Raw genomic sequence first — 8,395 nt, forward strand, 5'->3', positions numbered from 1 at the left:
GAAAGAAGCCCGGGAGCGGTGCTTAGCTCTGCAGAGTACCGTACCATCGTCTTTAGCCTCTCTTCTCGTCTACATCTTAGCAAAAAGCTTTTCCACTCTCTCTGGCAAGGAGAAACTGTGCCAGCACAGAAAACATCTCCCATCGTGTTCTAGAGGCTGCACGGAGGTCTGCCGAGTGTTTTGCAAGAAGAGAAAGAAAGTTGTCCAAAACAGCTTGCAATCGAATGTTCATGTGAATAGAAAAGGCAGGAGAGTGCTCAGGTACTGTTTTCTCTCAGTTTCCAAGCTGCGCACACAATCGCAGTGTTGTACAGCTTGTTTCATCACCTTTGCCAAGTTGCCGCTCTCTCCGGCTCCCGGAGACGAAGAAGCTGCTTCTTCGCGCAAAGACGATTCTGCCGCTCACAGTGCCCTGCGGTGTGCGCCTTCAGCCAAAAGAGGTCCGGGAGCGGTGCTTAGCTCTGCAGAAACCGTACCTTCGTCTTTAGCCTCTCTTCTCGTCTACATCTTAGCAAAAAGCTTTTCCACTCTGTCTGGCAAGGAGAAACTGTGCCAGCACACAAAACATCTCCCATCGTCTTCTAGAGGCTGCACGGAGGTCTGCCGAGTGTTTTGCAAGAAGAGAAAGCAAGTTGTCCAAAACAGCTTGCAATCGAATGTTCATGTGAATAGAAAAGGCAGGAGAGTGCTCAGGTACTGTTTTCTCTCAGTTTTCAAGCTGCGCACACAATCGCAGTGTTGTACAGCTTGTTTCATCACCTTTGCCAAGTTGCCGCTCTCTCCGGCTCCCGGAGACGAAGAAGCTGCTTCTTCGCGCAAAGACGATTCTGCCGCTCACAGTGCTCTGCGGTGTGCGCCTTCTGCCGAAAGAGGTCCGGGAGCGCTGCTTAGCTCTGCAGAGCACCGTACCTTCGTCTTTAGCCTCTCTTCTCGTCTACATCTTAGCAAAAAGCTTTTCCACTCTGTCTGGCAAGGAGAAACAGTGCCAGCACAGAAAACATCTCCCATCGTGTTCTAGAAGCTGCACGGAGGTCTGCCGAGTGTTTTGCAAGAAGAGAAAGCAAGTTGTCCAAAACAGCTTGCAATCGAATGTTCATGTGAATAGAAAAGGCAGGAGAGTGCTCAGGTACTGTTTTCTCTCAGTTGGCAAGCTGCGCACACAATCGCAGTGTTGTACAGCTTGTTTCATCACCTTTGCGAAGTTGCCGCTCTCTCCGGCTCCCGGAGACGAAGAAGCTGCTTCTTCGCGCAAAGACGATTCTGCCGCTCACAGTGCTCTGCGGTGTGCGCCTTCTGCCGAAAGAGCCCCAGAAGCGGTGCTTAGCCCTGCAGAGCACCGTACCTTCGTCTTTAGCCTCTCTTCTCGTCTACATCTTAGCAAAAAGCTTTTCCACTCTGTCTGGCAAGGAGAAATTCTGCCAGCACGGAAAACATATCCTATCGTGTTCTAGAGGCTGCACGGAGGTCTGCCGAGTGTTTTGCAAGAAGAGAAAGCAAGTTGTCCAAAACAGCTTGCAATCGAATGTTCATGTGAATAGAAAAGGCAGGAGAGTGCTCAGGTACTGTTTTCTCTCAGTTGGCAAGCTGCGCACACAATCGCAGTGTTGTACAGCTTGTTTCATCACCTTTGCGAAGTTGCCGCTCTCTCCGGCTCCCGGAGACGAAGAAGCTGCTTCTTCGCGCAAAGACGATTCTGCCGCTCACAGTGCTCTGCGGTGTGCGCCTTCTGCCGAAAGAGGTCCGGGAGCGGTGCTTAGCTCTGCAGAGCACCGTACCTTCGTCTTTAGCCTCTCTTCTCGTCTACATCTTAGCAAAAAGCTTTTCCACTCTGTCTGGCAAGGAGAAACTGTGCCAGCACAGAAAACATCTCCCATCGTGTTCTAGAGGCTGCACGGAGGTCTGCCGAGTGTTTTGCAAGAAGAGACAGCAAGTTGTCCAAAACAGTTTGCAATCGAATATTCATGTGAATAGAAAAGGCAGGAGAGTGGTCAGGTACTGTTTTCTCTCAGTTTTCAAGCTGCGCACACAATCGCAGTGTTGTACAGCGTGTTTCATCACCTTTGCGAAGTTACCGCTCTCTCCGGCTCCCGGAGACGAAGAAGCTGCTTCTTCGCGCAAAGACGATTCTGCCGCTCACAGTGCTCTGCGGTGTGCGCCTTCTGCCGAAGAAGCCCAAGAGCGTTGCTTAGCTCTGCAGAGCACCGTACCTTCGTCTTTAGCCTCTCTTCTCGTCTACATCTCAGCAAAAAGCTTTTCCACTCTGTCTGGCAAGGAGAAACTGTGCCAGCACGGAAAACATCTCCCATCGTGTTCTAGAGGCTGCACGGAGGTCTGCCGAGTGTTTTGCAAGAAGAGAAAGAAAGTTGTCCAAAACAGCTTGCAATCCAATGTTCATGTGAATAGAAAAGGCAGGAGAGTGGTCAGGTACTGTTTTCTCTCAGTTTTCAAGCTGCGCACACAATCGCAGTGTTGTACAGCTTGTTTCATCACCTTTGCGAAGTTGCCGCTCTCTCCGGCTCCCGGAGACGAAGAAGCTGCTTCTTCGCGCAAAGACGATTCTGCCGCTCACAGTGCTCTGCGGTGTGCGCCTTCTGCCGAAAGAGGTCCGGGAGCGGTGCTTAGCTCTGCAGAGCACCGTACCTTCGTCTTTAGCCTCTCTTCTCGTCTACATCTTAGCAAAAAGCTTTTCCACTCTGTCTGGCAAGGAGAAACTGTGCCAGCACAGAAAACATCTCCCATCGTGTTCTAGAAGCTGCACGGAGGTCTGCCGAGTGTTTTGCAAGAAGAGAAAGAAAGTTGTCCAAAACAGCTTGCAATCGAATATTCATGTGAATATAAAAGGCAGGAGAGTGGTCAGGTACTGTTTTCTCTCAGTTTTCAAGCTGCGCACACAATCGCAGTGTTGTACAGCTTGTTTCATCACCTTTGCGAAGTTGCCGCTCTCTCCGGCTCCCGGAGACGAAGAAGCTGCTTCTTCGCGCAAAGACGATTCTGCCGCTCACAGTGCTCTGCGGTGTGCGCCTTTTGCCGAAAGAAGCCCAAGAGCGGTGGTTAGCTCTGCAGAGCACATTACCTTCGTCTTTAGCCTCTCTTCTCGTCTACATCTTAGCAAAAAGCTTTTCCACTCTGTCTGGCAAGGAGAAACTGTGCCAGCACAGAAAACATCTCCCATCGTGTTCTAGAGGCTGCACGGAGGTCTGCCGAGTGTTTTGCAAGAAGAGAAAGCAAGTTGTCCAAAACAGCTTGCAATCGAATGTTCATGTGAATAGAAAAGTCAGGAGAGTGCTCAGGTACTGTTTTCTCTCAGTTTCCAAGCTGCGCACACAATCGCAGTGTTGTACTGCTTGTTTCATCACCTTTGCCAAGTTGCCGCTCTCTCCGGCTCCCGGAGACGAAGAAGCTGCTTCTTCGCGCAAAGACGATTCTGCCGCTCACAGTGCTCTGCGGTGTGCGCCTTCTGCCGAAAGAGGTCCGGGAGCGGTGCTTAGCTCTGCAGAGCACCGTACCTTCGTCTTTAGCCTCTCTTCTCGTCTACATCTTAGCAAAAAGCTTTTCCACTCTGTCTGGCAAGGAGAAACTGTGCCAGCACAGAAAACATCTCCCATCGTGTTCTAGACGCTGCACGGAGGTCTGCCGAGTGTTTTGCAAGAAGAGAAAGAATGTTGTCCAAAACAGCTTGCAATCGAATACTCATGTGAATAGAAAAGGCAGGAGAGTGGTCAGGTACTGTTTTCTCTCAGTTGGCAAGCTGCGCACACAATCGCAGTGTTGTACAGCTTGTTTCATCACCTTTGCGAAGTTGCCGCTCTCTCCGGCTCCCGGAGACGAAGAAGCTGCTTCTTCGCGCAAAGACGATTCTGCCGCTCACAGTGCTCTGCGGTGTGCGCCTTCTGCCGAAAGAAGCCCGGGAGCGGTGCTTAGCTCTGCAGAGTACCGTACCATCGTCTTTAGCCTCTCTTCTCGTCTACATCTTAGCAAAAAGCTTTTCCACTCTCTCTGGCAAGGAGAAACTGTGCCAGCACAGAAAACATCTCCCATCGTGTTCTAGAGGCTGCACGGAGGTCTGCCGAGTGTTTTGCAAGAAGAGAAAGAAAGTTGTCCAAAACAGCTTGCAATCGAATGTTCATGTGAATAGAAAAGGCAGGAGAGTGCTCAGGTACTGTTTTCTCTCAGTTTCCAAGCTGCGCACACAATCGCAGTGTTGTACAGCTTGTTTCATCACCTTTGCCAAGTTGCCGCTCTCTCCGGCTCCCGGAGACGAAGAAGCTGCTTCTTCGCGCAAAGACGATTCTGCCGCTCACAGTGCCCTGCGGTGTGCGCCTTCAGCCAAAAGAGGTCCGGGAGCGGTGCTTAGCTCTGCAGAAACCGTACCTTCGTCTTTAGCCTCTCTTCTCGTCTACATCTTAGCAAAAAGCTTTTCCACTCTGTCTGGCAAGGAGAAACTGTGCCAGCACACAAAACATCTCCCATCGTCTTCTAGAGGCTGCACGGAGGTCTGCCGAGTGTTTTGCAAGAAGAGAAAGCAAGTTGTCCAAAACAGCTTGCAATCGAATGTTCATGTGAATAGAAAAGGCAGGAGAGTGCTCAGGTACTGTTTTCTCTCAGTTTTCAAGCTGCGCACACAATCGCAGTGTTGTACAGCTTGTTTCATCACCTTTGCCAAGTTGCCGCTCTCTCCGGCTCCCGGAGACGAAGAAGCTGCTTCTTCGCGCAAAGACGATTCTGCCGCTCACAGTGCTCTGCGGTGTGCGCCTTCTGCCGAAAGAGGTCCGGGAGCGCTGCTTAGCTCTGCAGAGCACCGTACCTTCGTCTTTAGCCTCTCTTCTCGTCTACATCTTAGCAAAAAGCTTTTCCACTCTGTCTGGCAAGGAGAAACAGTGCCAGCACAGAAAACATCTCCCATCGTGTTCTAGAAGCTGCACGGAGGTCTGCCGAGTGTTTTGCAAGAAGAGAAAGCAAGTTGTCCAAAACAGCTTGCAATCGAATGTTCATGTGAATAGAAAAGGCAGGAGAGTGCTCAGGTACTGTTTTCTCTCAGTTGGCAAGCTGCGCACACAATCGCAGTGTTGTACAGCTTGTTTCATCACCTTTGCGAAGTTGCCGCTCTCTCCGGCTCCCGGAGACGAAGAAGCTGCTTCTTCGCGCAAAGACGATTCTGCCGCTCACAGTGCTCTGCGGTGTGCGCCTTCTGCCGAAAGAGCCCCAGAAGCGGTGCTTAGCCCTGCAGAGCACCGTACCTTCGTCTTTAGCCTCTCTTCTCGTCTACATCTTAGCAAAAAGCTTTTCCACTCTGTCTGGCAAGGAGAAATTCTGCCAGCACGGAAAACATATCCTATCGTGTTCTAGAGGCTGCACGGAGGTCTGCCGAGTGTTTTGCAAGAAGAGAAAGCAAGTTGTCCAAAACAGCTTGCAATCGAATGTTCATGTGAATAGAAAAGGCAGGAGAGTGCTCAGGTACTGTTTTCTCTCAGTTGGCAAGCTGCGCACACAATCGCAGTGTTGTACAGCTTGTTTCATCACCTTTGCGAAGTTGCCGCTCTCTCCGGCTCCCGGAGACGAAGAAGCTGCTTCTTCGCGCAAAGACGATTCTGCCGCTCACAGTGCTCTGCGGTGTGCGCCTTCTGCCGAAAGAAGCCCAAGAGCGGTGGTTAGCTCTGCTGAGCACCGTACCTTCGTCTTTAGCCTCTCTTCTCGTCTACATCTTAGCAAAAAGCTTTTCCACTCTGTCTGGCAAGGAGAAACTGTGCCAGCACAGAAAACATCTCCCATCGTGTTCTAGAGGCTGCACGGAGGTCTGCCGAGTGTTTTGCAAGAAGAGAAAGCAAGTTGTCCAAAACAGTTTGCAATCGAATATTCATGTGAATAGAAAAGGCAGGAGAGTGGTCAGGTACTGTTTTCTCTCAGTTTTCAAGCTGCGCACACAATCGCAGTGTTGTACAGCTTGTTTCATCACCTTTGCGAAGTTGCCGCTCTCTCCGGCTCCCGGAGACGAAGAAGCTGCTTCTTCGCGCAAAGACGATTCTGCCGCTCACAGTGCTCTGCGGTGTGCGCCTTCTGCCGAAAGAAGCCCGGGAGCGCTGCTTAGCTCTGCAGAGCACCGTACCTTCGTCTTTAGCCTCTCTTCTCGTCTACATCTTAGCAAAAAGCTTTTCCACTCTGTCTGGCAAGGAGAAACAGTGCCAGCACAGAAAACATCTCCCATCGTGTTCTAGAAGCTGCACGGAGGTCTGCCGAGTGTTTTGCAAGAAGAGAAAGAAAGTTGTCCAAAACAGCTTGCAATCGAATACTCATGTGAATAGAAAAGGCAGGAGAGTGGTCAGGTACTGTTTTCTCTCAGTTTTCAAGCTGCGCACACAATCGCAGTGTTGTACAGCTTGTTTCATCACCTTTGCGAAGTTGCCGCTCTCTCCGGCTCCCGGAGACGAAGAAGCTGCTTCTTCGCGCAAAGACGATTCTGCCGCTCACAGTGCTCTGCGGTGTGCGCCTTCTGCCGAAAGAAGCCCGGGAGCGGTGCTTAGCTCTGCAGAGCACCGTACCTTCGTCTTTAGCCTCTCTTCTCGTCTACATCTTAGCAAAAAGCTTTTCCACTCTGTCTGGCAAGGAGAAACTCTGCCAGCACGGAAAACATATCCTATCGGGTTCTAGAGGCTGCACGGAGGTCTGCCGAGTGTTTTGCAAGAAGAGAAAGAGAGTTGTCCAAAACAGCTTGCAATCGAATGTTAATGTGAATAGAAAAGGCAGGAGAGTCCTCAGGTACTGTTTTCTCACAGTTGGCAAGCTGCGCACACAATCGCAGTGTTGTACAGCTTGTTTCATCACCTTTGCCAAGTTGCCGCTCTCTCCAGCTCCCGGAGACGAAGAAGCTGCTTCTTCGCGCAAAGACGATTCTGCCGCTCACAGTGCTCTGCGGTGTGCGCCTTCTGCCGAAAGAGGTCCGGGAGCGGTGCTTAGCTCTGCAGAGCACCGTATCTTCGTCTTTAGCCTCTCTTCTCGTCTACATCTTAGCAAAAAGCTTTTCCACTCTGTCTGGCAAGGAGAAACTGTGCCAGCACAGAAAACATCTCCCATCGTGTTCTAGAAGCTGCACGGAGGTCTGCCGAGTGTTTTGCAAGAAGAGAAAGCAAGTTGTCCAATACAGCTTGCAATCGAATGTTCATGTGAATAGAAAATGCAGGAGAGTGCTCAGGTACTGTTTTCTCTCAGTTGGCAAGCTGCGCACACAATCGCAGTGTTGTACAGCTTGTTTCATCACCTTTGCGAAGTTGCCGCTCTCTCCGGCTCCCGGAGACGAAGAAGCTGCTTCTTCGCGCAAAGACGATTCTGCCGCTACAGTGCTCTGCGGTGTGTGTCTTCAGTCGAAAGAGCCCCAGAAGCGGTGCTTAGCTCTGCAGAGCACCGTACCTTCGTCTTTAGCCTCTCTTCTCGTCTACATCTTAGCAAAAAGCTTTTCCACTCTCTCTGGCAAGGAGAAACTGTGCCAGCACAGAAAACATCTCCCATCGTGTTCTAGAGGCTGCACGGAGGTCTGCCGAGTGTTTTGCAAGAAGAGAAAGCAAGTTGTCCAAAACAGCTTGCAATCGAATGTTCATGTGAATAGAAAAGGCAGGAGAGTGCTCAGGTACTGTTTTCTCTCAGTTGGCAAGCTGCGCACACAATCGCAGTGTTGTACAGCTTGTTTCATCACCTTTGCGAAGTTGCCGCTCTCTCCGGCTCCCGGAGACGAAGAAGCTGCTTCTTCGCGCAAAGACGATTCTGCCGCTCACAGTGCTCTGCGGTGTGCGCCTTCTGCCGAAAGAAGCCCAAGAGCGGTGGTTAGCTCTGCTGAGCACCGTACCTTCGTCTTTAGCCTCTCTTCTCGTCTACATCTTAGCAAAAAGCTTTTCCACTCTGTCTGGCAAGGAGAAACTGTGCCAGCACAGAAAACATCTCCCATCGTGTTCTAGAGGCTGCACGGAGGTCTGCCGAGTGTTTTGCAAGAAGAGAAAGAAAGTTGTCCAAAACAGCTTGCAATCCACTGTTCATGTGAATAGAAAACGCAGGAGAGTGCTCAGGTACTGTTTTCTCTCAGTTTTCAAGCTGCGCACACAATCGCAGTGTTGTACAGCTTGTTTCATCACCTTTGCGAAGTTGCCGCTCTCTCCGGCTCCCGGAGACGAAGAAGCTGCTTCTTCGCGCAAAGACGATTCTGCCGCTCACAGTGCTCTGCGGTGTGCGCCTTCTGCCGAAAGAGGTCCGGGAGCGGTGCTTAGCTCTGCAGAGCACCGTACCTTCGTCTTTAGCCTCTCTTCTCGTCTACATCTTAGCAAAAAGCTTTTCCACTCTGTCTGGCAAGGAGAAACTGTGCCAGCACAAAAAACATCTCCCATCGTGTTCTAGAAGCTGCACGGAGGTCTGC

The sequence above is a fragment of the Melozone crissalis genome, unplaced genomic scaffold (assembly GCF_028551555.1).
Source record: "Melozone crissalis strain CALT ecotype California unplaced genomic scaffold, PUWL_Pcris_2 ptg000038l_1, whole genome shotgun sequence".
NCBI classification, from domain to species: Eukaryota; Metazoa; Chordata; class Aves; order Passeriformes; family Passerellidae; genus Melozone; species Melozone crissalis.